The sequence below is a fragment of the Furipterus horrens genome, unplaced genomic scaffold (genome assembly GCF_987537825.1).
Source record: "Furipterus horrens unplaced genomic scaffold, mFurHor1.1.pri manual_scaffold_1, whole genome shotgun sequence".
Lineage (NCBI taxonomy): Eukaryota > Metazoa > Chordata > Mammalia > Chiroptera > Furipteridae > Furipterus > Furipterus horrens.
The window spans coordinates 53,784,651-53,797,712 of NW_028327171.1; positions in this window are offsets into that span (position 1 = coordinate 53,784,651).

A 13,062-nucleotide genomic window follows, 5' to 3' on the forward strand; every position below is an offset into this window, starting at 1 on the left:
TATAAGTTGCTAGAGTAGTAGCTATTAAAATTCAAAATGTGTAAACCCATTCACCAGGGTCAGTGCCAATAGGCAGACATGGTCATACGTATGTATACAAAGCTGTACATTCAAGAATGCTCAGCACAGCATTTTAATAATAATAAATCATTGTAAGTAATGCAAATGTCCGTCCATAAGACAATGCTTTCATGCTCTGTGAAAATCCATACCCAAGTAACCAATTTTAAAAGATAGGATATATCTTTATTTGCTGAGAAAGAAAATATATCCAAAGTACTAAGCAGATTAATATACAGGGTGGGGCAGAAGTAAGTTTACAGTTGTTTGTATGGAAAATGATACAATAATTAATAAATAATAATACAAGAATAAATTGTGTTTCACATTCTCACAACTGTAAACCTATACTTTTGCTCTACCCTGTATATATAATATGATTGTACTTATTGGTTTTAGGGGGGAAAACCATAAATTTATAAACCCTCAGTTACATTTTAACATATGGGAAATACAGTGAAGAAAACAATCTCATTCTTCATTGATCACAATAACATACAAAACAAAAACAAAAAAAACAGAAGATGGCACAAACATCAGTTTTCCTATCAAGGAGCCCTGCGTTGTCCACAGAGTTGGCTGCAGATGGGCATCCAGGTCTCCATCTGCCCAAGTCCCTCTTCTCTCCTTCCCCAGGTCACCTGCCCTGCTCTCACCTGCTGCTCCCCGCACAGTGGCCCGGCCCTCCTGGACACAGAGAAGGCCGTGGGGCCCCCAAGCTCCCAATGGGCAGCTATGGTTCCATCTCACTACCATGGCCCTGGCCGTTCTCTGCAGGAGGAATTTTAGGTTGTTCTTCAGAGCAGCGAGTCTCGAAGACCAACAGGCATCCCTTGTGATCATGTGGACAGCCTCTCACAGCAGAACTGAAGGAGTACACCACCAAGATCTCTGTCAAAAACCTTCTCCAACACAGATGAAGAGTAATGAAAAAGGGCAGTGTAGGTGGGAGAAAAGTTCATCCCGCTGTACATCTCTATGGATGTGCACATGTGTATTTACACATGCACATGACATATGTGTTTGTATATTTATACACACAAGTATGTATATATAAGCATATATGCATGTATACACACATATGTATGTTCATATGCATACTGCACACACATATATATCTCTTTGTTTATAGCCATATAGAAATATTTAGAAATGAATCTGGAAGGATACACTCAAAACTGCTACAATAGTCAGGGGAAGGACCAGTGACAAATGAGGATTTTTAATAATTAAAAAAAATACTTTTGTGTAACTATGTGTTGTTTATGTTCCATTTAACTAAAAGTTAGGTGCATTCCTGAATTGCATCCAATTGACAATTAGAACAACCATTTTAAAGACAAAAAAAAAGTTCTATTTTTTTTTTAATGTTTCTTTTTATGACACTAAAACTGCCTCCCTAGAACCTTCACCAAGAGGTTCTCTCCTGTCTTTCAGACACCGTGGTGACTGCCTCACCCCTGGGCCAGCCCCTCAGATGTTTGGGACCCACAGACAGGCTCACCCCATTCCAAAGCCTCCGCCTCCTCCTCCCCATCAGACACATCACACAGCCTCTTCCCTCAATTGTCCTGATTGCTCAAGGGGGAGGCCCAGCATCCATGCAGTGAACTGAGAGTTCATTAAGTGGCCGACCCTGGGCTAGGTATCAGCACACAGAAGTGAATTCATTCTGTGGGGGATTCAAACCCACGAACAGTCATATTCAAGTGTAAGGCATGTATGAGATGGGGCCACACAAGGGAGCCTCCAAGCCTGCCTGGACTATGGGAAAGAGCTTCTCTAAGGAGGTAACCCTTGGGCTAAGCTTGGTAAGATGAGCCGGTGTTTGGGCAATCTGGGAAGAAAAAGAACATTTGCAAAGGCTCAAAGGCATGAAAGACCATGGCACATTCAGCAGGTGGCAAGGGGTTCAAGGTAACCAGAGAGCAGGGTGCACATGCATTCTGGGGAGAATGCAAGAGACGAGGTATGAAGGGTCTCACCAACTGTGACTCAGTCTGTAGGCCAGGGTGGGTACAGAAGGATTTAGCCAAGGACAGATGCGGTCAGACTGGTGTAGGGCCGCAGATTTCAACCAGGAGTTATTTTGCCTCCCTCCCAGAGGAATTTGGCAATGTCTGGAGACATTTTTGATGGTCACAACTTGGAGAATGCAAGCTGCATCTACTGAGTACAGGTCAGAGATGCTGCTAAACATCCTCCAGCATGCAGGACAGCCTCACAACAAAGAATTACCTGGGCTGAGATAGATGTTAATAGTGCTGAGGCTGCGAAACACTGGTACAGAGACGATGGGTGGTTCTGGCAGTGCTAGAGACAATGGGTTCAGGGCAGGGGGAGGAGCAGAGAATGGGAGCAGGAATGTTGGGGACAGGAAGACATAATAAAAAATTCTAGCTCAGACTGGGGGTAATGAAAACCTGAGCTAAAACAGGGCAATAAAAATGGAGAGACAGGACTGAATCAAGAGGTAATATAAGGAGTGAAACTGGTGAAACACGGTGACATGGTTATGGTGGTAAGTGGAATAATTCGGTGGGGCTGTTACCATGTGGGTTAAGTCACCATAACAAAGTGAGTCAAAAATAGCAAGCGCTTAAACAGATGGAATTTTGTTTCTCATCTAGGGCTGGGATGGTGGCTTGACTGTATGAGGGACTGACACTCCATCTCTCTACTCTGATGTCCTAAATCCAGGATTGCCATCTCGTGTCCAAATGGCTGCTCCTGACCTGTGGGGCTCAGTGGGGTATGTATCGTCCATCAAAGCGAAAGGTTGCCAGTTCAATACCTGGGTTCAGGCTCCTGTCAGGGTGTGTACAAGGGGTGGCTGACAGATGGTTCTTCCTCACAGCAATGTTTGTCTCCCTCCTTTTCCCTCTCTGTAAAAATAAATAAATAAAATCTTTAAAAGAAAACAAAAACAAAATGGCTGCTCCAGCCCTTTATATACATATACCCGCCAAAGGAAAAGCAGGAAAGAGGAAGTGAAGGGCTCAAGTTTTCCACTTAAAGGCATGACCTAGAAGCTATCATATCACTTCTGCTCCCATTGCATTGGCCAGAAATTTGCCATGTGGCTGACCTTACCTGCAAAGGAAATGTAGTCTAGAGCTGAGCTCCACATACAAAATTAAAACTCTTATAACTATATGAGTAGGGCAATTAGGAGTCCACATCACAGGTAACAAGAGAAAAATTCATGAAGTGAAATGGCCAGTTTTTCAGCATGGGTTTCAGAGTGGATGGTGGATACCATTAAGAGTGCTGGAGAACCCGGGGGTGGGGGAGACAAGGGGGCAGACTTGCTTTGAACAAGCTGTGTTTAAGTCCTGTGAGACCATCATGTAGACTTCAGGCTGAATCTGAAATCAGATATGAGCTCAGGGGAAGGTTCTGGGTGGGAATACGGGTCTAAGAAGTCATAGATAAGAGAAACTGGTCCAGAAATGGGACTTAATCTGGAGTCGATGAACACCAGCTGTTAAAGCAGGCTCTCTACACATAAAGGACCGAGAGGGATATCAGCCTATGAATTTCCTGAAATGGTACATCAAACTAGTAGAAATGTGCTGTGCATGTGCCCTTTACTGGGAGACAGCTCATGACTGTCATCAGGTTCTCAAGGGGTCTGGGTGTAGAGAGAGGTAGAAGAGTGTTCAAAAGGCAGTTTGGGGCCCCTGATATTACTGAGGTAGGCACAGGAAAAGGAGCCAACTGAGGAGACCAAGAAAGAGCAGTGAGAGAGCATATAGGAGCGCCAGGACAGGTTATTTGTAGAACTGGGAGTGCAGGGATTTAAGAAGAAAGTGGTAGCCTGTGGATGAAGCCCACTGGGCATTGGGAAGCCCATGGCGAGGGCATGGTCAGTGGTGTGAGGGGCAGTTGGGGGGGTAGTGGGAGTGGAAGGAGCAGGTGCAGGAGAAATCTTGGAGCAGACGTGGGGCTTTTAGGATGATAGAGGATTAAATATGTCTATAAATTGAGTGGAAATGTCCGGCGGAGACAGAGGGATTGAGATGAGCAGAGATAGAGCAAGTGATATTGTCTTCTTGAAACAGGGTCCTGACACCCAACTCAGCACTTTGGGGTGGTCTCAGCAGCAGGAGGAGAACTAAGGGCCCAGGCTTCTGGGATGGTTTCCAAATCGCAGTGCTGCCTGTCACTAGCAGGGACTTCAAAAAAATTAAGCCACCTCTCTGAGCCTCCTTGTTCACATGTGTGAGCTCAGACAACAACCTGCCTCGTGCAAATGATGGAAGGCTTGGAAGAAGATTATGTGTGACATGCCCGTCTCAGGTCCTGATGACAGTAGACGCTCTGTGAGTAGGAGTGTCCTTCTCCCCTCCCCACCCCTCCCTTCTTACAGGATAGGGCTTCTTGCAGGAAAAGGACAGTCTTTGAGGACATGACTTTATTATTTCCTAATTGTCCCAAAGAGGCAGAATTTGGTCTATTTAAAGTATTGCACACCATCCTCACGGTTAGAATAAAGCCAGAAACACGAAAAACATATAAAATAATAATAATGGGACAAACAAGCAGACAGTCACCTTCTTAAAATCCCCAGTGACAGCTCCCAGACTCATGTTCACTAATACCTGGTTATTAGTGATGTTTCTCCTGAGACAAGTGTTATGGGATTTGCTCTTTGTCCCCAGCATTCTGTCCCTGATGATGATGTGTTTAGAGTAATGAGTGTTTCAAGGAGGCTGTTTGGTCAGAGGGTGTCAAGCCTGGGAGCAGTGGGTGGAGGAGAGAGGATTTCACACTTGAAAAAGCAATCCTCAAACAAACAATCCAATTAAAACACAGGCAAAAGACTTGAGTAGACATTTGTTCAAAGAAGATATAGAAATAGCCAATAAGCACATGAAAAGATGCCTAACATCACTAGTCATCAAGAAATCAAAACCACCGTAAGATACGACTTCATACCCATTAAGATGGTTACTATCCAAAAAGTAGAAAATAATAAGTATTGCAAAGGATGTGAGGAAATTGGAGCCCCTTGTGCATTACTGATGGAAGTGTAAAATGGCACAGCTGCTGTGAAAAACAGCATGTTGGTTTCTAAAAAAAAATAAATAAATGTAGAATTATCATATGATCCAGCAATTCTACTTCTGGTTATATACCCAAAAGAATTGGAAGCAAGGTCTCGAAGAGATATTTGTACATCCATGTTCATAGGAGCATTATTCACAATAGCCAAAAGCAACTCAAGTTTCTATTGACAGATGAATGGATAAACAATGATAAACAGGTGATACGTGCATATAAGGGAATATTATCAATCCTTAAAAAGAAAGGAAGTTCTGACAGATGCTACAACATGGATGAACCTTGAAGGCAATATGATAAAGGTAATAAGTCAGTCACAAAAAGACAAATACTGTATGACTCCACTTACATGAGGTACCTAAAGTTTCAAGTTCATAGAGTGGTGGCTGCTGGAGACTGCGGGGAGGAGGAATGGGAAGTTAATGCTTAATGTTTGGGATGAAGAAAAAATTCTGGAGATGGATCAGGATGATGGTTGCACTACAGTCGGCAGCCGTCCGTCTCGAGAGACGATGGTGTAGCTTCTTAAGAGTCTATCTGCACCGCCGAGAATGGCTGTGCAGTCCGACTCGGGAGTGACACGGTATCTGTCTCCTCTCGTGTTGAATCAACATCTTGCGATGACGCTGGAGTGTCCTCTCCAGTGAAGCTGAAGCTACAGAGCCTGGGCGGGGTGATATGGAGGGTCTGCTGTTGCCCATGCAGCAGACGCCCCCTCTCTTCGCAGCTGAAGGGTCCAAGGGAAAGACGGAGTCAATACAGCTTGGCTTCAGGTGCGTCGCAGGAGTTGCCGGTGTTGACTACAACGTCAAACCGCCTTAGGGACTCCGGCTCCGGATTTTCTGTCGGGGTTTACTCCCTTAGCCTTTCCCCTGAAGAGGTATGCCGCAAGGCAGCGGAGGTTTTTTGGAGTCAGAGTTTTCCTTCTCTGATGTGCCCTGACTGGAAGATCGAACCAGCGACACTTAGCTCGCAGGCCGACGCTCAATCCACTGAGCCAAACCAGCCAGGGTCTGCACTACAGTATAAGTATACTTAATGCCACTAAACTGTACATTTAAAAACAGTTAAAATGGAAAATTTTATGTTGTGTGTATTTTAACACACAAAAAAGCAACCGTCACATCAAGCTATACTGAAAAATTGAGAGCCATTATGTAACTAATGAAAGTTTTTTTATGAAATTAGAAATTAGGGCTTTCAGAAAACATTGTCAAAAATAAAGAACCCAGACACCCAATCTGGGTGAGCCTGTCCCTGGTTCACCTGGATGTGGACAGGTCATTGAACCCACCACTCTGCCCTGGGCTAAACTCAGCTCCCCTTGGCCAGCAGGTGTGTCTGAGCCCTTAAAAAGGCTGACCTGTCTGGGTGATGGACATATGAACCATTTTCCCTCCTCTATAATTTTGTCTTTTATATATTTTCCGCATTTTCTGTAATTGACTTGATGATTTTACAATGTTGAAAACATTCCTTAAATTCTCTGTATTTTAAAGACCTCATCCTCCACTCTGACCCCTGTAAGCAAGAGCTCAATGTTTCTCAGGAGAGACGTCCACTGCCCAGGATTAGCCACCCCCCAACCCCCAAATGAAATCTCTTCTCTGGTGAGTCATGTGGGTAGGATCGGATGGATGGGTTCACAGTCCACATGAACAAAAGTCCCACAAACCCTGTGGCCATTGGCTGAGCTCCAAGCAGGCACCCTGCTAGGGGTCTGCAGAGACGAGTTGAGAGGATCTTCAGTCTCCACCTTCAGGGTTGAGTCTCAGGAAACTGAGATACATAAACAAGGAACTTGAAGCACCCAAACTAAAACCAGCTTTGACCTCATGCAAGCAATGTGTCCTAAAGGGACAGAGGAAGGAAAGGCCTGTCCAGCTGGGAGAGATCACAGGATGCATCTTGGGGTGGGTGCTGGGCTTTGGGAAATGAATGGGACTCTAAAGTGTTTAAAGGAACAGGAGGGGTGTTCCAGGCCAGGGCTATGGGGTGAATGGAGGCTCAAAGGCCAGAAGGGTGCTGTGCTTGGGGGCGTGAGCTTTTACAGGGAACTAGGTTATGAAGCCCTTGTCTGCCAGGCTTAGGCACTTGGACTTTTTTCCACAGGTGACTGGGAACCAGGAATGATGGTGTCATTATTTTTTTCATTTATTTTATGAAGAGACCAGTCTAATGGCCTGGATCTAATGGTCTCAGAATCTGCCTTCTCCTTCCACCATCCTCGAGGACAGTCTGAGACTAGCTCAGGTAAGCTCGCCAAATGTCTATTTAAACATCACTTTTCAAAGAGCCCATCTGTCTCTTTCACTCAAAGGGATTTAGTGAGATTGACAATAGACAGTTAACAACTGGGGGTGGGTAAGGGGACAGGGCTAGTTTCAGGAAGAGGAAGGGAAAAGTTCTCTCTGGCCTGAAGCAATTTATTTGAGTTACATTTAATTGTACATTTTAATATGAGACTTCCAAATTTTATGCCACAATAAAACAGAGCAACCTTTGAAATGATTAAACTGGCAACCTCATAGCCCTCCTGGCCTGAGCAGCTTCCAGCGCGTCACCACACCTAATTAAAGGTCAGAGATGGGTGCTGTAAGAGCTGCTGTGTTTTTCTTAATTATTACGTGAATGAACAGGTCTGTTTTGAATGGCCTACATGACTGAAGGTTGCACAGAAGTCTACACAGGGGCACATGGATTCAATTCAAGGAGCCCCTTTTCCCCTCTGCTCCCCACTTTGAGAAACCACTTTTGCTCATCGCTCCTTCTACAAATTCTTCTCGGGGTATAACCCATCCCCTGCCCCCCCCCCCAAAAAAAAAACGGTAAATGTTATTACCTAGATAAACAGGTTCAAGAACACATGGAAGGCTAGGAGCCAGGTGCCAACCCTTGGTGGGGAGGTACACATCCTCTCCCTACAGGGGGCTGTGGTTCCCCCAAGGCTTGCTGAGGACCAACTTTAAATCTACACTTTTCTAGGAAAGGAAGTTGAATTCCAGAAAAGTCTCAGAGGTTGGGACTAGAATCCAGTATTCTCTACTTTACCCCACACTTTTGGACTTTTAGTTTATGTTTCTCAGAAGAGCAACAAGTTACTTCTTAAGACTGCCTTCTGGTCAACCTTTGCATATGAAATGAGACAGATGAAATAGTTGTTCCCAATAAATGAAGTTGTATGTTACTGCTCGGAGGGGCGGGGGGTGGCGGTGCTAAATGACAGTAATGAGCATAGGTTCCACTGTCAGAACTCCACCTGAATCCTGGAGACTGTCCTCTCTGGCACCGTCCATTTCCCTACCGGCAAATGAAGGGAAATGACTGAGCCTTGCTCCCAACAACAGAGGACTTTGAAGACAAGAATGAATGCATGATGGTCCTTGTTACAACTGGGAATGTAGAACAAAGGTGGGAATGAACAAGAGGTTAACAGTATGGATGGAGATCCAGATGACAAGTGACAAGGAGAGAGGTGGCATCAAGGCCAAATAAGCATGACCCCTGGGCTCTCCCTCGCTCTGATCCACTCACCCCATCCCTTCTGCAAGGTGTTCCCTCACATTAGGACATAGTTGTGGTCCCCAGAACTGGAGACTCTGGGTAGATCAACTTCCTGGTCATGTCAAAGTGAGACAGGCTGATCCTCTCTTAGATGGATGGGAATGTCAGTTACTTTTTGAGCTTCTCCTAGATAAGGTTAAAGTTTCTCTTCTGCCACTCCCCAAACCAATGTGTCTGCGCCTATGCCAGTCAATGCCATCCCACAGTGAGAACCTGGAGAACAAAGAAACCCACTCTGTGCCTGCACCAATCAAATCTGGAGAATAAAGAAATCTACTCTACGCCCGAGTGAAGAAACCCAGCACTAGATAAGCCAGACTCTGGCAGCAGTTCAGGGAGCCATCCTCTCTGCATCGAGCTCTCTCCTTTTCTTCTTCCCCTCCACCTTTTTTTCAGTAAACCTCTTTTGGAGTCTGTTTCTCTTCCTCTCTTGATTTCTGTCCTGGGGGTGGGGAGCAAGAACCTCTTTGCCAGGGACAAAATTGTGTATCCATCCAGCCACCACCATCTATGAGTTGTGTATTTATTCTTATCACTCCTTGTTCCACAAAGGATTTGAGGTTGCTCAAGTAAAATGTGACAAAATAACACAAAAGTAGGAAAAAAAGGAAGAAAATAAAAAATGAAAAAGTAAAAGATTTAGGAGTGAAACTAAAAGTGAACACTTCAACATTTATTTTGTAATAACTCCTTCAGCTGCACATGATTTGCATACTTTATAGATATATGGATGGCAATTTAAAAATCCATTTTTTAAAGGGGGACAAGGCTGGCACACAGTTTTACTCTGCTTTCTCCCATCTCTCCACTGACAGGCACATGTGAGGCTGGAAGTGCTGCAGCCACTGGGCCAGATGCCTCAGGCCACAGATGGTGGAGTGGAATGAGGGACAGACCGGAGACATCAACGATGATGTGGAGTCGCTGCGCCACCCACCCTGGATGGGCTGCCTTGTGCTCACTGGCTTGTGAACTGAGTCACCTCCCACTTGGCTAGACCAGAGGCGTGATTCTATTGCAGGCGTCCACTGCAATTCTGATGCAGAAGGCAACTGAAGCCAAGGCCTTCGTGAAACTGCCTGGGTGGCAGCAGAAAATGAGAAGGGAAGGCTGAATGTTCTTGGGGGTGGGTGGTCTCTCAGCATTTAATGGCTGAGGGGACTGAGGTCAAACCGAGAGGAGAAACCAGGGTGAGACAACCTCAGAGGTAGGAAGGGGGAGGTTCCCCTAACCTTGCCAAAGTGGGCCTTACATTTACCTCAAAACTTTCTAGCAGGTCATGAGAAAAAGGAAACCAAGTCTGTTTATACCACCAGATATGAAGACTAGTGACTAAGGAGTTTAATAACCCTGAGACATAGACCAGATGAGCATGTCTTCCAAGGGTCTTTCTACAGTAGACCTTTGTCACTTAGTCCAAACATCCTCAACATCAAGTGTCCTAACAGTCAGAGCCGTGAGCTCTGAGGTTCTGTTTCTTACCACATCCCTCCAGGTGAGGCTATCAAAGTAGTGGGTGAGACGTTATTGTTCCTCTCATTTGAACTTTTAAAAAACATCAGTGGCCATGAGGCCAGCTGTGCTCCCTCAGCCAAGTCTCTCCAGAAAAGAGACCCAGCCACACTGGAGTTGAGCTCTTATGAAATCAAGTTGCCTAAAAAGGGAGAGTCTCTCAATGCTCAACAAAAGAACCACCTGGTAATCTGAGCAAAAGCAGGAATTCCTTAGGGAGAAAGGAAGATGCAGAAATTGGTTTTCAACTAGGTATTTAAGTGACATCCTATAACTCAATCTATAAACCAAGAATCACGGTCTGATTATATATCCATTCAAGTGAGCACTAATTCTGAGCATCTACTATGCCCCGCAACACCATGGTAGAAAGACTACTTTCTACTTCATATATATCTTTTACCCAAAGGTGACTGTTAAGGATAACAGTACCTATAAAATTACAGTACAATGTGCTAGATGTATAACTGAGGCATGCAGATGGGACTGGTTAGTTGCCTATTGCTGCTGTAACAAATTATTACAAACCCAAAATGGGTCTCACTAAAGTCAGCATCAGTAGGCTGGTTTCCTGCTGGAGGCTGGAGGGAAGGATCCAATCCCTTGCCTTTTCCAGCTTCTAGAGGCTGCCCACATCCCTTGGCCTTCACCAGGGTTGCTCCATCTTCAGATCTCTCTAATCTTCTGCCTCCTTTTCCTACTCTTGTGGTTACATGGGGCTTGCCTGGATAATCCAGGATAATCTTCCCATCTCAAAGTTCTTAACCTGATCACTTCTGCAAATTCCCTTTTGCCATGTAAGGTACCATATTTACATATTCATACATTCTGGGGATTAGTACTTGGACCTTTGGAGGTCATTATTCTGCCTACCACTGGGAACAACTAACTCTGCCTCAGGGAAGAAGTATTACATTTGAATGGACCCTTTAAGGCTTTACAGGAGTTTTATGCAAGAGCACCCTGACAAGAAAGAGGAAAGAGCCCTGGCAGCGTAGCTTAATTGGTAAGAGCATCATCCCAATAGTCCAAGGCTGTGGGTTTGAACCCCCAGTCAGGGACATACAAAAAGCAACCAATGAATGCATAAATACATGAGACAACAAAGTGATGTTTCTCTTTCTCAAATTAAAAGAATGGTTTTTAAAGGAAAAAGAGATTTACCAGAAGAACTTATATGGCATGGAGACAAGAAAGCAAGGCTAGTTTTTGTTCTTAATTATTATTTGCTTTTTAAAAAAAGATATTTTTTTAAAAAAGATTTTATTTATTTTCAGAGAGAGGGGAAGAGAGGAGAAAGAGAGGAAGAGAAATACCAATGTGCAAGAGAAACATCAGCTGGTTGCCTCTCATGTGCCCCCAACAAGGGACCTGGCCTGCAACTCAGCCTTGTGCCCTGACTGTGAATTGAACTGGTGAACCTTCAGTTCACAGGCCAGCACTCAATCCACTGAGCCACACCAGTAAGGGCAAAGATAGACTTTTTAAAATTGCCTTTTAGAGAGAGATAAACATTGATTGATCCTTGTATATATGATTATTTGCTTCCTCTTCCTTTGTTTTCTTTTCCAGGAAGACTCAATCTCTGCCTGATTGCTTCTAGGGTTGTGAGGATCACTACCTTCCAAGGCAGCTTATTTCTTTGTATTGACAGACAGATAGAATCTTCCTGTGTTCATCACCACTGGAAATGTTATAGATCTCACAGAGTCCAGGAGTTTTTTTCATTGGACCAGAAAGGGGTACTGGGCTGTGAGAAGACCGTGGCCCACAGGGTCTGGTCCATTCAGGAGGTTCCCTGACACTGGCCCATAGATAGACTGTGTTTTACCTGAATGCCCACTGGCAGCTCTCAAGGCCAATATCTTATTATAGTACTATCATTCACCCCCTGGCTGGTTTGGCTCAGTGGATTGAGCGTCGGCCTGCGAGCTAAGTGTCGCTGGTTCAATCCTCCAGTCAGGGCACATCAGAGAAGGAAAACTCTGACTCCAAAAAACCTCCGCTGCCTTGCGGCATACCTCTTCAGGGGAAAGGCTAAGGGAGTAAACCCCGACAGAAAATCCGGAGCCGGAGTCCCTAAGGCGGTTTGACGTTGTTGTCAACACCGGCAACTCCTGCGGCGCACTTGAAGCCAAGCTGTATTGACTCCGTCTTTCCCTTGGACCCTTCAGCTGCGAAGAGAGGGGGGGTCTGCTGCATGGGCAACAGCAGACCCTCCATATCACCCTGCCCAGGCTCTGTAGCTTCAGCTTCACTGGAGAGGACACTCCAGCGTCATCGCAAGATGTCGATTCAACACGGGAGGAGACAGATACCGTGTCACTCCTGAGTTGGACTGCACAGCCATTCTCGGCGGTGCAGATAGACTCTTAAGAAGCTACACCATCGTCTCTCGAGACGGACGGCTGCCGACGACGACTATCATTCAGAAGACTGGAAGTGCTGCAGAAGTTCACTGATGCCATTCCCTCTACCCCTGTCCTACAAATCAACTGAAAAGAACTTGAACCGAGCTAGATTTGAACTTGGATTTCAGGGGGCAAAAACTCAGCAATACTGACATTTTCTGATTTTCTTTTTGATGTCACTGTGAACATAAATTTTAGGCCCACCTCTCTACCTTCTGTCCAAGGCCAGCTGGGTGCTGGCAGGCCTCAGTCGGGTGGTCCCTGCCATGGTAGTCAGGAGGAGAGGGTGAGGGCTCTGGGCTGTGGGGCCAGTGCTAGGAAGACAGTGCCCTGGGAGAGGCTTGCCAAGAAGGCATGTCCTGCATCCTTGTATCTTCCTGCACACTCTGTTGACATCCTTCATTCCTGGGTTTCCTCTGTGCCAAGTGGTACTGTTCTTGGTTGCGCT